General features: G+C 55.8%; 1 protein-coding gene across 9 annotated transcripts in view; it reads right to left on the bottom strand.

Moving 5' to 3' along the window:
• GDPD5 (glycerophosphodiester phosphodiesterase domain containing 5) overlaps window positions 1-13,996 on the bottom strand; it is a 92,389-nt gene extending 78,393 nt beyond the window's left edge. For 4 of the 9 annotated variants that reach the window (XM_049712924.1, XM_049712926.1, XM_033405748.2 and 1 more), the window contains exon 1: window positions 13,200-13,995. The gene's annotated coding sequence lies outside the window, so the exon portion shown is untranslated. Of the gene's footprint in view, window positions 1-13,199 lie in introns of all 9 variants that reach the window. The other 5 variants (XM_049712927.1, XM_049712925.1, XM_033405745.2 and 2 more) reach the window with 4 other exon arrangements.
• Between the last annotated feature and the right edge of the window lie 1,248 nt (window positions 13,997-15,244).

Below are 15,244 nucleotides of genomic sequence, written 5' to 3' on the forward strand. Positions count from 1 at the left end.
TAACAGGCCAGCCTGGAGACCTGAGTTCCCCTTGCAATTCTGTGTTCACTGCTGGCCACTAGGCAAGGGACCTTCTCCTGCTGAGCTCTGCTTTCATTGTCTGCAAAACAGGGATAATGCCGTTCTCAGGGCTGTTGTGAAAATGCAGTGTGGTACTGCAGGCAGAGGCAGATTATAAACTGTTAAGTCCTGTACTGGCATTTGCTATGTACATCATGATTTCCCTGCATGTGCTGCCAGGAGGGTGTGGTCATGTCTTGATTGATCACAAGCCACTGCAGAGGTCCTCAATCAGGATGGATGGATGGATGGATGGATGGATAGATGGAATCCCTAGCAAGACCCAGGGTCAACAATGGCTGGTTGAATAGTTATGAATGAATGAATCAATGAACCAATTCTAATAAGCTCAATTGTCCCATTTCTCAGTCCCCAGCTGGTAGAAGCAGCAAATTAGGAAACACACACAAGAGCAAGAGGGGAGGAAAAAGAGATGCCGGGCTGCTGGAGGCAGGTCTGTGGGCAGCAGAATGAAGGTGCAGGGGGAGAAGAGTCAGGAATCTACAAAGGCAGAAGCTGCTGCTGAACAGGCGAGCAGCCCAGGGCCACGGGGTGCAGGGACCAGCTGGTCTCGGCTCTCCCAGCAGCTCAGTCAGAGTTCACAGGGCCCATCCCGGGACTTTAACCACGTGGGCCTCGTGCAGGGAAAGGAAGCAATCACTCCTTTTCACAAAGGTTTCCAACCCAAACTATTAAAGGGTTGTTTTTAAAGGGAACAGGGAGCAAGAGGAAGCCTCAGGGACACAAGCCGTAGCTGCCTGAAAAAATACTTCTTACATTTTTATACCATCTCATCAACATATTCAGGTACAGGATAAACATTTTTAAAGTGCCTACTGTGTGCCGGGCAAGCGCTGTTAGGCACTGGGGGGAGGGGACACAAGGCCTCTTCAGTGTCACACATTAGAGACCTGGATAGATCAATGAGGTGTTGGGTCACTTGAGGACAGAGAAGGAGGTGTTGGAGAAAAAAGGCCACAGGCAGGAAGTCTGGAGGATGAAGCTAAATCACCACGTGACCTCAGGCAAGTCACCTTCCTCCTCTGAGCTTCTACATTCCCATCCATAAAGTGGGGTGGATGATAAAAAATCACAAAAACTACGACATTGCACCAGGCACTGGACCAGTGCTTACAGCCCTTATCTAATGTGCACAACCAGCGAGACAGCTGTCGCTATTTGTTGCGGGGGAACGATTGTCCCTTTCACAGATAAACACACTGAGGCTGGCTGGTTACTCACCTGCCTGAAGGCAGAGAGGCAGTGGGAGCTGGAATTTAAACCCAGGTCGGTCTGACTCCAAAGCTCACCCTCTCCGGCCCTCCCAAACAAGTCCCACACCGCCTCTCACAGATTGCCGGGAGGATTCGGTGACATCATGAATATCAAAGCGCTTTATAAAAGGTAAACTATCATATGTCCAGAGCCAACAAGAAATCAGTCTTGATCCTCCACAAAAGCAAACACTAAAGTTCACAGGGGCATTCAGAACTGGCCACAGCCCAGAACGCCTGGGCTCCTGAGCCCTGCACCTCCTTGGCCAACTTCTTCCCAGGGAAAGGGCAGTGCCCCAACTAACCCCCCACAGCCCATGGGGCCTCCTCCTAGACCAGAAACGGCCTCACTCCTGACCACCTTGTGTTCCACCCTGCTGAGGACCTGGAGGGCATGGCTGGGCCCGGGGGCCTTGGAGGCTGTGCAGAATCAAGAGCCCCAGGCTCCTTCGCCCTACCGACATGTTGGTCGCCTAATCTCTCTGAGCCTTGGGTTTCCCACCCACAGAGTGGGGGATTAAAGGAGACTTCACATGGGAAAGACTACTCCAAGGAGGGACTCAACAAACATGACTGACCTTTGGTTGGATGAGTTTAACTGGGTGAGCCGGAGGAAATCCAGGCTCTCAAAATCCCTGGCTGAGGAGGCAGGCGCTACCCCACCCACCAGGAATCCCCCATCTATCTAACGTTAAACTCGCCACCTGCCCTTGGGAGCCCTGGCCCGAGGGGTGGACTCAGCTCCTACCACCTCCGGCACCAGCAGGACCCTAATCTGCTGGCTTCCCAGGGTGGCTGGGGCCCAGGTACGTGAGAGGGAGGAAAAGGGGCTTCAGATGAACTGCACTCATCTTTACTGGAGACACCTGGGCCCCAGGGGACAGACATCCTCACAGGCCTACTGTGGCCCAGAGAGGTTGCTAACCGGCCTCAGGCCACACAGCAAGTCAGGAGTCAAGTGGGTGCTGGGACCCAGGCCTTCTAGGCCTAGCCCAGGGCTCTCTCCACTGCCCCAGGGTCCCCGTTTTGGAGCATGGGTAAGACTCAGAGAGGAAGAACAGTGAAAACAGTCAAGATGAGGCACCCACCCCCACGGCATGCTGGTCAGGAGGCCTTGGCCATTGACAGCGGGGCCCCCAAGACACAAGGTGAAAACCAACACCCAGTTGCTCTGTTGTTGCCTGCCTCGCTCACTGCAGGTACTGATGGGGCACACTTGTATAGAGAAAGGGCTCAGTCTGCTTCTGCAGAGTCCTCAGCAAGAGGAAGGAGGTTCCAATTGCAGCATAGTGGATTTAAATTAGACACAAGAAAGAACTTCCTTAGGCAGCATTAGAAATGAACGGTGCACCGAGAAAGGGAGCAGGATGAAGGTGGTTATGGAGTCGCTTGTAGAATACAAGATGCTATCTCATCCATGATGTCCTTTTAGCTTCAAAACAGACCTGGAAGGTAAGTGTGGCTGTCCTTATTTTCTAGGTGGGCAACTGAGGCTCAGAAAGTTTGTGACTTGTGCAGTGTCTTCAAAGCTCTGCTCTAAAGAGGTAGAGCTGGGCTTTAAAGCCAGGACCGACTCGGAAGCCCACACTCCTCCCTTCTCAGGAAGGCCTCCGAGATCAACGCGCTACCACACCCACCCCGGGCATCTCAGCGCTCCTCCTCAGACACCCAGGGCTGAGCTGTCAGAGATGCCACGAGCATTCCCGCCAGGGAGAAGAGGGAGTGCTCAGTGGTGGCCAGCTATAAGGAAAGGGCTCTGCATCCCTGCTGCCCCCAAGATGCCACGCCCCAGGGGCCTCACCGATGCTTTCCATGCGATGTGGTCTGACATCTTCTGTCTGATTGTGCACCTGAGCTCACCTGACACCAACCTCCCCGTACATAGCCTTTGCCCTACTCCAGAGGTAAGGCTATCTCCAGCAAGGCCACCCTGGAAGCTACCTGCACCTGATTTGGGGGAGGAGGCATGGGCCAAGGAGGGCCCCTGGGGTCCCTGCCTGCTCTGCAGCAACAGGGTGGAGGGGAGGCCTGGTGTCACTGTCCCAGCCCTGGAGGGCTTAGTCCTGTTTTACTGCTGGGGAAATGGAGGGTCAGAGCAGCCAAGCCACTTGCCCACAGTCAAAGAATAAGAAATAATTCAATTAGAAACCGAGCCATGATTCAAACCCACATCTGCCTGATTCCAGAATCCAAGTGTTTCGCCAGCACATCACTCTGCCTTTGAGTGCAGCTGCTGCTCGCTTGCCACGGCCCCTAGGGCCACACCTCCACGCTTTATACTCACCCTTCCCCCATCCTAGGATGCCTTTCCCATCCAATCTGAGCCAGCAGAGTTCCTAGCCTACCTTCAAGACTCATTTCAAATGCCCCCTCCTCCATGAAGCCCCCCCTGATTTCTCTCATTCTCATCTGACCTCCTCTGTTTTCATTTGTCTCCTGCTCGGAGCTGCCTGGCCTGCCCGGTGAGGAAGAGACCTGGCCTGTGCCCCAACCACTCCCTGCCCCTCTGGCCTCAGGGCTCCTCCGGAGCAGCGACACCAGAGTCCTCTTCCTCCCAGCTCCCAGCACAGACTGGGCAGCAGAACTTGGGGACATCTTGTCCAGCTGCTTTCTTTCACAGACGGGGACACTGAGGCTTGACAGAATGAGAGGCCACTTCTCACAGGACATGGTTTGTGGGAGAGGACTGGGGGGAGGGGTGGATAGCTGACAGGTGAGTGTCCATAATGGGGCCAGGCTGTGGGGAACTGTCACAGCCTCATCACTGGGGCAGAGTCTAGACTGAAGGCGGTGACGGTCCCCATCCTCGCATTAAAGGTCTGGCCACACCGTGGGTTCTGGGCTCCCACTGTATTATTTGTGATCATGGTAAAAGCTGTCATTTACCGGGCACTTCCTGCTCGCCAGGCACCATCCTGAGCACTTTCCGCTCATTCATTCATCAGTCCTCACAACAACCCTATGAGGTACTCTCTGTTATTCCCATTCCAAAGATGAGGAAACCCAGGCACAGAGAGATTAAGGGCCACATCGTTGAGTTCCCCAGCCATATTATGGCAGAATCAGGATTTCAGGAAAAATGTCTGGTTTCAGAGCCTGCATTCTAACTGCTACTCCATGCTTCCAAACAAAGAGGGACAGAGACACAGGCTGGAAAAAACTCACAGCCAGGTCCTCTGAGGACCAGTGGCGGCAGAGCTGGGCCAAGTGGTGGGCGTGGTGGCCAGGGGCCAGGGCACCAATCTCAAAGGGGTGCTAAGGCACCTCTGGAAAGATGGGTGCCCCCAGAACTCCTCTCCCTGAGAGGATGTGACAGTTGGGATGCTTTGGTTCATCTCTGGGGTGGGGGCTGAGACCCCCTTTGCAAGGGATAAGCTCAAGTACCAACAGATGAGCTTTAAACTGCATCCCAGGGAGGGTGAGTCCAGTGGACCTCATGGCTTTTGACTGACAGAGTGAGGAATGCCTTCCGTTTGCCTCTCTGGGCCCAGTCCCCTCTATGTGGGGCCCCGAGGCTGATCTCAACGGACTGCCTTGGGTTAATGTGTCGTTGGCTTCCAGAAGGTTCACCCAGAGGGAAGCCCCAGTGGGAGACTGGAGGAAGGAGGAAAGAGAGTGGAGGTTTTATTCCCCTGCCAGGTCTCCTGGGTTAACAGGGTCCCTTGGCCACAGCCTCTGTCCATACAGCTGACACCTTCCTCCAGGGCAACTGCAGCTCTGGGAGGTAACTGCCCCCAGGTGCTGCACTCCCTTTGTTGCTTTGCTCCACCCCACTGTCGGAGCAGCTCACCCTGGGCTGATATACCCTCTCTGGTGGGGCCAGAGCAGAGGAGACCAGGTACTATCGCCAGTGGCCCCTTTCTGCAGTCTTCTTCTCACCCTCAGAGCCTCCTCTGAATGTGCATGGAACAAATGATTACACAATCGCGGTTTTCAGGGGTGCCCCATACTAAGCCTGCAGGCCTCCACCGGCCTGGCCCAGCAGGCCATGAAGGGAGGGGCAGGAGGCAGAGTTCAGTGAGGACAGCCATGGCCAGCGTGAGCGCTCACTGTACAGTAGGCACTGTGCACTACACACCAAGTACTTCATTCTCTTCTTAAAACCCCCCCAAGGAGGCCAAGGAGGTATGCCCTATTTGTGCATTTTACAGAAGAGGAAACGGGCGCTCAGAAAGCTGAAATGACTCTCCCAGGGTCATATTTCCAGTAAGTGACAAAGCCAGGACTCAAATTCAACTTTCTCTGCCTCCAAAACCCATCCTGGTAGCTACCTTGAAATAATTTTATTGGATTGGCTTTCAACAGAGACAGCTGACTTAAATGGGGTCAATTATTGGTGAGGGCCACACAGAGGCCTCCAGTGTCTCCCCAGTACCCTCCCCCGAGATGAAAAAACCCTCTGGCGTTCTTCAGTTCTCCCAGGTGGGACGGGGGCCCCAAGTGGGTGGCGCAATTGGGTGTCCGAGTTGGACAAACAAGCAGATCCAGACAAGGCTTCATTGTTAAGGGGAGCCTGACTCTTTGGCCATTTAAACAAAACCAAGCAAGACAAAATGCTTACTGCCTTATCTCTTAGAGAGAAGGGGGATGGGAAGGGCCCCAAGACTGGGTGTTGATCCTTCCCCCGCCAGCCTCAGGTGGTTGGGGCACTAGAGAGAGCACTGCAGGGGGGTCCAGGGTCTGAGTCCAGCAGACTCTGCCACTGTCTGTGACCTCCTACTGTACACTGCCGATGTGTCCGGTACTGCACCACCGGTGCCTTCTGCGCACGGCCTCATTTGGTCTCTGTGAGAGATTATGGTTATTCCTGTTTTCAGACAAGAACACTGAGGCTCAGAGAAGACACCCAAGCAGGGAACAGAGGGGTGTTGGAACCCAGGTTTATCAGATTGCAAAGTCTTTCCACTTCCCTGTTTCTCCAGGGAGAGCAATACCGCAGAGGAGGGAGCAGCCCGGAAGCAGTGAGCTCCCTGTCCTGGGGATGTGCAAGTACAGTCTGGGGATGCCGTAGGAGGTGGCCAGGTGGCTCTGAATCTTGGCTGTGCTTTGACATCACCTGCAAAGCTTTAAAAACTATTGATGCCTGGGTCTTGCCCCAATTTTTTCTTTTAATAAATTTATTTATTTACTTTTGGCTGCATTGGGTCTTCCTTGCTGCACGCGGGTTTCTCATTGTGGTGGCTTCTCTTGTTGTGGAGCACAGGCTCTAGGCACGCGGGCTTGCCCGAATTTTTAAAAGTTCCCTAGATGATTCTAACGTATGCAGCAAATTTGAGAGCCATGAGCCCAGAGGCCCACTACAACCTCTCCCACCCCACACCTCTTGAAGGAAAGAAGGGCTTTGTTACTCTGACCCATTTACGAGAGGGGCAAAAAACAGGCAAAACGTAAGGGCCGAGGTCGTGTCCTCGGGGCCCCACCACCAACCACCGAGTGTAGGCAACATGAGGGGACCCTGACTTCAGAGGTGAACTCCTTTAAGATACTTGGGGGGTCCTGGCTCCCTTGTCAGTGGAAGAAAACTTTCCCTTTGAGCCTCCTGGGTGGGAGGGTGAGGCGAATTCTTCATGGCCTTTTTTTCCCTCTTTAGTAGAGTTCACTCATTCAAAAGCTAAACAGCTGTAGGATTAATGCTGGAAGACCACCTCCGCCGGTGGGCGTGTTTGGGAGCAAGAAGATAAAAGAACTCCGAGTGAGGCCTGTTTATTCTTTTCTGTAGGAGATTTGGTTCCAGGCCTGGGAAGAGCTGGGACTCTCAGACCTCGGCCCACACTTCCTCCCACCTGCCTTCCTTGTGCCCTCCAGCAGAATATCACAGATGGCAAGACAGCGTGGGGTGGTGGGAAGAGGGAGGCCTGTGGAGTCCAGCAGACGTGGGGTCTGCCCAGACGCTCCTCCTAGCCGGCCACCCTGGACAGGAACCACTCCTCTCTGACCTCATGCCTCGTGCTGACCTCACAGTGGTGCCCGGGTGCGCACGCGCACATGCGTGTTAAATGATACTTTCCAACTTAGCGCCAGGAGCACCACCTCCAGGAAGCCTTTCCTGACTCCCTCCCCGCCCAGCACTGGACAAACCCAGCCCCTGGCCTTCTCTGCCACATTCTGTCACATTCAGTGTCGTCACTGCTTCTGCGTTCTCCCCTCCTGATGAGGTCGTTCATTCATTCATTACACAGAGCAGCTGCCTTGTGCCTGGGATTCATTCCATATGCACTTCCTGAGCACCTGTTCTTTCAGACTCTGCTAGGAGATACAGGCAACAACAGCTAATATGCATTGAGTGCTTATTATGCGCTGGGTATTTTTCTGAGTGTTTTACATGTATAATACATTTAATCCTCACCACAACTAAAACTGTCCCCATTTTACAGATGGGGAAACTGAGGCCCAGAGAGGTTAAATCACTTGCCCAAGTCACACGGCTAGTAAGTGTGCACTCGGGCTGTGATCTGAGCATTGCCCTCTACCACCATCTACAGATGTCGATGGGACCAGCCCCTGCCTTGGGAGCTCACTCTTCACAATTTGGAAGTTTTGTATCTGTGTTTACTTGTTGAATGTCTATTTCCCCCACAGACCAAAACCTCCCATCATGTTACGTTTTGTAATACGTAATCATGTGTGTATGCAGGGGGAGAGGGAGACCAAATGAACACTGCTTCCCTTGAAGGAATCTTCAAGCACATCGCAGCATCTGCTACCTGGACCCCAGATGGCTCTTCCCAACTGCGTCATTCCTGCCGCTAAGGCCTGAGAAGAACCAGGTCCCTGGACATCCCAGTCCTGCTCCCTGCCTTGAACTTAGCTTGGGGCCTGCTCACTGGGAAGGCGGTGGGAATGGCAGCTCTCCCAATCCCGTCTGACAGAGTCCTCCCCAGGCGGCCAAGTGTCCTCCTCTGGGAAGCCCTCCTTGCTGCCTGGCACATCCTCCCTCCCAGCCTCACTGGATGGGCTCTTCCATCAGCTTCTTACTGAGTCACTTGATCACGAAGCTACTGAAGGGATGGGCAAGGGGACTCACGCTGACAGAGTACCCACCTGTGTGTCAGGCCTGGCACCTGCCGCCCGTTGTCTCATTTAACCCTCACAACACTGTGGTTGCCAGTGCCACTTTACAGAGAAGGCGGCAGAGGTACAAAGGTTGAGCGACTTGCCCAAGGGGCAGCTTGCCTCTCCTGGGTAGGGGTGGGGGCAGCCACTTTGCGCCAGGCACCCTGCTAGGCACTCTGGGGGGGCGGAGGGGAGAACTGGGGTGGCAGAGAATCTATTTCTGACTGGCTGGCAAAGGAAGCAGATCTACACAAGTCCAACCCACAGACCACAGTAGGCGAGTGACGGCTGTGGATCTGTAGCGGAGGAGTCCTGGAAGCTTCTGGAAGGAGGCATCTTCAGGCCTGGCTAGATTCCTCACTGCTGCACTCCCATGACCGCCACAGGAAGAAGGGCAAGCCTTGGCCTACAAAGCTCTGGTGTCCCGCGGGTACTGCCCTGGAGGCTGCAAAGGGAGGAGAAGCAGCTGTCCAGCCAGCTGCCCTGCCAATGACCCCACCGTGGCCAGGGCCGGCCTGCCTCCAGCCCTGCCAACCTGGCCTGGCCCAGGCGGCTCCCAATCACAGGGTCTTCTCTGCCCAGCTAATGACCATGCTGCCAGCAGCCCTGGCCGCCACCCTCCTTCGGGGGAGGCAGCAGCTAACTACAGAGCCTGCTGGCCCAGACAGTGGCCGGGCCAAAAATCACAGCCACCCATCACACCACATCCTCTGGCCCTGAGGCTGTGGTCTCCTCCCCTACCTTCCAGGGTCACGAAGGACACTGCAGAAGGCTGGAGCTCTGGAAGCTCAGACACCATCCCCCTCACCACAGACCCGGGGAAACAGGACCACAGCATGGGTCTGATTCACCCCAAGTCACACAGTCAGCCAGTGCAGAGCCCAAGGCCCTCTGCTCAACCCAGCACTGTCCTTCCCTAGCCCTGAGAAGAAGGCTCATTTCCAGGCTTTTTACCTGCGTAGTACCCTCTTTTTACCCGCGTAGTATGCTCTAGACACTCCCCACTGTCTAGCTGTGTGACGTTGGGCAAGACAATGTACCTTTCTGAGCCCTGTCTTCCAGGGTGTAACAGCAGCTACCACCCAGAGTTGTGAATGAGAGGATCTGTAAAACACTTAACACAGTGTCTGGCTCAGAATAAGTTCTCAAGAGCATTAACAATTGCTCATGTCATCATCACAATATTATTAAATGCGTATGTGGATGCATTTTACAAACTGTAACATGTGATGCAATGGTAGGTATTGTTTATTACTAGTACTGTGAAGTTAAAGGTTCAGAGAGGGTGTGACCAGAGGGTTGGGTAATCCAGGAATGTTTCTGGGGGGATTTATGACCTGAATTAGGCCCTGACTGATGTGGAAGTGAGCAGAGCGGAGAAGCTCCATAAACAAAGGGACCACACATGATGTGTTTAGGAGACAGTGGGGAGCAATGACCAGGGGTCCACGCAGTGGCTGCAGTGGGCAAGGCCTTGAATGCACAACAAAGAGGCCTGGTCTCCATCTTACTGGTAAGGAGTCACAGAGGGTTCTCAGTGGGGGCCCCATGGTGCTTTCTGCAATATGAATTCTGTCTGGCATTCAAGGCCCTCCACCGTCTGGTCACTCACCCACCCCTCTTCTCCACACCCCTCTCTGACCCCACAGATCCACCATCATCGTCCCAGAGTTCTCCCCACCTCCCTGCTGATTACACCATCCCACCTTCTCCACCATTAGCCCACCTCACGGTTCTCGTTCACAGTGAAACACCCTTTCATTAAGTACCTTTCGTGCCATCTGCTTTACATATATGACCTCACAGTCACCCGTGACTACCCTCATTTTACAGAGGAGCGAGCAGAGGCCTGGCTGGGTCAGGTGTCTTGCTCATAGTCTCACAGTGAGTGAGTGGCACAGCCAGAATTCAACCTTGAACTGATGTCGGGACCCCTACTCTCTAAGGCAAGTTGCCTCTAGCCTTAGCCCAGACCCCTTTCTCCTTGATAAAGCCTTCTGGGTTACTCCAGTCCCCAAGAGCCTCTCCGGGCCACCCCTCCTGACCCATTTGGAATCGGAGGCCCACAGCTTGAGCCTGGTTCATCTATAGCTTGGTTTCCACTGTTTCCTGCGGGTCCACCTTGCCCCCCAGTAAGAGAGCTGGGGTTGATATTAGGTCACTTTCTTCCTGTCACCCCTTTCCCCCGTATCTGAGACTTTGCCTAGCACTGACGGGAACCACCTGCCTCCTCTGGTGGGGCTCAGAAGCTCAGCTGAGCACACAGCAAACAATTTCCCTAAGCCCGCCTCACAGCGAGGCGAGCCATAAATTATTCACCGCACCTTTGTGCCTAGGGAGGCCAGAGGGAATGAACACCCGCTCCCCACAATCCCAAAGAAAGCCAGCAGCCCTGGGATGAGGGGTCGGAACCCAGAGCCCATTGCCAGGGTCCCCAAGCAGATTTCTGAGGGCTGTGGGCCCAGGGAGGTAGCATAGGGTAGCCTGACCCATACAGCTGAGCAAACCCATGTCTGTGAATCTGCAACAGTAGCCTCCATTCCAATCCAAGGCAAGTCTGAGAATTTCTCTGGATTTCCTGGTCAAAATCCAAGCTTCCTTTTCTTACAGGGAAGGAAATAAATTATCTGGCCACGTGCTGTATATTTATATCTCATTTAAAGCTCACAACAACCTTGTAAAGGAGGAATTCTAATTTACAGAGAAGCAGCTGGGGCTCAAAGGAGTGAAGTGACTTGCCCAACACCACATGGCCGGTGGGAGGAATCAGAGCAGATTCACACCGCCTGGTCTGTCTGACTCACTGCCGTCTGCCCGTGCCGCTTAGCCCTCCCCGTTGGGAGCTAGTCACCACAACGCCTTTTCCATCTGGGTAGCTTCCAGGGCACCTGGTACGCAGTCAGCACTCAGTTCCTGAAGCAAACTCCAAGGCCCTGCGCAGGAGATCTCACCTCTCTGCCCCCCAGCTTCCCGCACAAGGCAGCCATTAGGAACAAGCCCAGTCTTGGCAAACAGCAAAAATTCTTCAGCAATTGACAGTGTGCCGGATGTGATGGCTCCATTATCTGAGCAGGTAACAAACAGCCTGCCTTGACCCCATTTTACAGGTGAGGCTTGGAGCCCTGGATGCATGCAAAAGGTCCCAGGTGGCTCCCCAGCCCCGTTCTGCCTCACTCCAAGTTCCAGCTCCTTTCCACCCCACCGTGAAATGAGATCACAGGTGTGAAATTATCTCATCAAAGAGCAGCTTTGTTTAGATGCAGGGATTATTATGAGAATCTGAATCCCCACGGATGGTGGGGGTGAGGCTGGAGAATCCCAAGCCCCTCAGTCACTTTCCCTTCCAGTTCCCCCAAACACTCCACCCCCAGGGACTGAGCTTCCAGCCTCCAGCCAATCTCTCCACCCTCCCCCACCTCCCAGGGGCTTTCCAAGGTGGATTCCCCCTGACTCCAGGAAGCTGGGCACAACAGGGGTTAACCAGTCCCGGCCAAGGCCACCGGGGTTCCTACCTAGGCCACATCCCCTCCTCCTCCCCACCCAGAACAAGAGCCCACAGGGTCCATACCAAGCACTCTTTCACAACGTGCCTCTCCCTGCACAGCCCCAGGGGGGCAGCAGAAGAAGCCCCTGCCTGGGAATCCAGACCCTCAGACTGTGCCCCCAGCCCTAGCAGCCCCAGCTCTGAGACCTTGTGCAACCCGCTCCCCGCCTGGACCAGAGGTGTCTTGCAGGTTCCCTTGTCCAGGAGAGGCTGAGGTCAGACCTGAGGTTGGGGCCAAAGGCTATGGGGCTGCTGGTCTGTCTCAGGCCCCAGCACCTTGCACACAGATTCTCACAACAGCCTGATACAGGGTCACCCAGACCTCACATCAGGGGTGGGAAAACCCCAGCCAGCCACCCAGAAGATGCTAACTTGGGAGGGGGAGGGGACACCTTGAAGGATGTTTGGGAAGGTTTTCTCAAGTGTACTTCTGGCTCAACTACTCACTTGCTTTAGGACCTCAGCAATTGGCACCCCCTGTCCTCAGGCCTCAGTGTCCCCCTTACTAATGTGAAGGATGTGAGCTGGGTGAGTGCTGAGTGGCCGTATCTCCTGCAGTTCTGATGGGCTGTGACCTAAGGACCTCTACAGTGTGTTCTCCCATCAGATAAGCAGCGTGTCAGGACCTCCGGAGCGTCTTAGAGACACTGGAGTCTGGCACACAGGGTACAGGGGCAGCTGCTCTGTCAGAGAGGGAAGCTGTGGAACTGGGAAGCTTCCCACTTCTGCCCTCAACTCTGGGTCACCTTTCCTGGGAGGTGACATGACAACGGAGTGGGAGGGAAAGAGGCCAGGAGAAGCCACGTCCCAGCCTCAGGATCAGCTCTCCGATGCCCCAGTGGCCCCCACCTCGACCCCCACCCCCACCCCACCTCCTACCATGCGGCTCTGCACTTCCTTTCTTTTTCTCTCCATTCTCTGCTCCTTTCCCTCTCCAGCATAACACTCCTCCCCAGTCTCAGCACCAGAGTAAAAAGAGCAGGGTCAATCAACCCCGTTGAACCTCAGTTTCCCCATCTGTAAGCGCTCTTAACAGCACACAACACCTTCTATCACACGGAGTAGTGAGCCATTTGCGCAAGGGTGGGGCGCGGAACGGCACACAATGGGCGCTCAATAAGTGCCCGTTTTCTCCCTTTTCCTCCTCCCTTTCCCGCGCCCCCTCTTAGCCAGTTCCAGCCGCAGCTAGTACCCAGTGCACACCCGCAGGTGGCCCCAGCGCTGCCGGGATGGGGTCGGAGGCCGCCCGGCATCCGGGGCTCTCTCACCTGCACTTCTCGGCTCTCTCTTGTGCTCTCTTGGGGGCAAGCGCTCAGCTCCTCGCCTGGGGCGGCAGGAAGGTGGCAGCTTCGACTCGAAGCACCAGCCCAGTCTGGTTCAGTCCGACTATCCAGCCCGCCTTGGACCCCTCACGGGGCGCTGAACCCGGGCCGGGGTTTCCTGGATGTTTGCACGGTCCCAGGTCCGAAGCACCGGATTGGAGGCAGCTGAAGGTTCGGGTTTCGGGCAACCAGAGTCTGGAGGCGTCCGGGCTGCTTTGCACTCAGTCACCGGGCTGGGGGCACCCCGCCTTAACCGCGGTCGGAGGGCTGGGGGCTCCAACACACTATAGAAAGGCTGGGAAGGAGCCCTTAACCCTAGAGCCGTATGGTGGGCCAGGAGCGTCCCTCGCCGGTGCACTGGATCAGGGTCTGGGTCTCGGGGCGCCCCGGCCACACGCCCCGGACCGCAGGGCAGGGAGCGTCCCGGCGGAACCCGGGTCTGGGACAGGCGGGGCAGGGCAGGGCGCCGGCGAGGAGGCGCGGAGCCCGGCGGGGAAGTCTTCTTAGGTTCGGATTCGGCTCGCTCTGCAAAATGGGGCGGTCCTCGGCGCGGCAGCTGACTCCAGAGCTCCGGGCCGCGGCTATACGTCCTCCTCTTTCCCCGGCTCGCTAGCCGCTCGCTCAGTCCCGCGCCGCAGCCGCTGCCACCCCCGCCGCTGTCATCCCCGCCGCCCACCCCCAGAGGAGCTGCAGTCGAGCCGGAGCCGAGCAGAGCCTAGGTACCGCCGCTCAGCGCCCGAGCGCCTGCCAGCGCGGCCCCGCCCGAGTGAGGGCGGGGTCATCCTGAGGCCCCGCCCCACCCCGGCCACCGGCAAGGGGCGGGGCGAGCTCCAGATCCCCTCCCCGCGGTCCCGCGCCGTCGGGCAGCGGGAGCCAATCGGAGAGTGGGAAAAGAGCGGAGGTCTGCGGAACGTGGGCTCTACCTCGGAGAGGGCGGGGCAGAAGTGGAGAGGTGCCGCCCGAGAGAGGACAATGGAGGGGGAGGATGGTTTAAAGAGCTGAGCGAGAGGAGAGGGTAACCTGGGGACCCGGATGGAGGGAGAGCTGGGGAGGGCTGGTTTGTCTGGGACCAGGGGTGGGGGAGTCATGGGGTAGGAACAGGGGTCGGGGTGGGAAAAGGATTAGGATGTAGGCTAGGTGAGTTATCCGGGGTAGTGGAGTCCCCAGGGATAGTGGAGCCCTCGGGACTGGTGGGACACACCCTCACAGTACCCTTCTCCTTCCCAGCTAATAGGGCTCAGCGCGAGGAGGCGAGCTTGGATGCAGTGAAATATTCAGGTTTCAGGAAGCGGTGAAAAACAAGTTTCTGAAGATAAAGAGCGGATCTTCCTTCAACATTTCGCCTTTTCCAGCGCCCATCCGCTGGGAGGTGCGTCGTTGTCAGTTTTAAAAAATAAGTTAAGAGCAGAGATGTGTGAGGACCCCCCCCCCCACACACACACACACACATCCTCAAGAGTACTGAGTTCTGCCCCGAACTTCTGTCCCTCGCCCCCCCCCCCGCCAGCCTTGGGGCTGGAGCTGTGTCTGATTTATCTCTGAGTCCCAAGCACCTAGCACAGGGCGGGGCACAGAGCTGGTCTTGGAGGGTTTTAATGTATGAATGAATGAGTTGAATGTCCTGCAGGGGCCAAGTGAAAGCCACTAATTGGTCTGGGGAGCGAAAAAATGGAGGCCGCAGAGGACAGGTTATCTGCAAGCCTCACCACCAACCTTATGCAGTAGGTACTCCATTTCACTGATGAGGCCACCAAAGCAGAGAGAGGCCAAATGATGTTCCCAAGACCATATAGCTGGCAGAGGATGCCATCTACTCATCACTATCACTACCTATAGGTCAGGGGACTTCCCTGGCGGTCCAATGTTTAAGACTCCATGCTTCCAGGGGCTTCCCTGGTGGCGCAGTGGTTAAGAATCTGCCTGCCAATACAGGGGACACAGGTTCGAGCCCTAGCCGGGAAGACCTCACATGCCGCAGAGCAACTAGGCCC

Source organism: Orcinus orca, chromosome 8, assembly GCF_937001465.1.
Source record: "Orcinus orca chromosome 8, mOrcOrc1.1, whole genome shotgun sequence".
Classification (NCBI taxonomy): Eukaryota; Metazoa; Chordata; class Mammalia; order Artiodactyla; family Delphinidae; genus Orcinus; species Orcinus orca.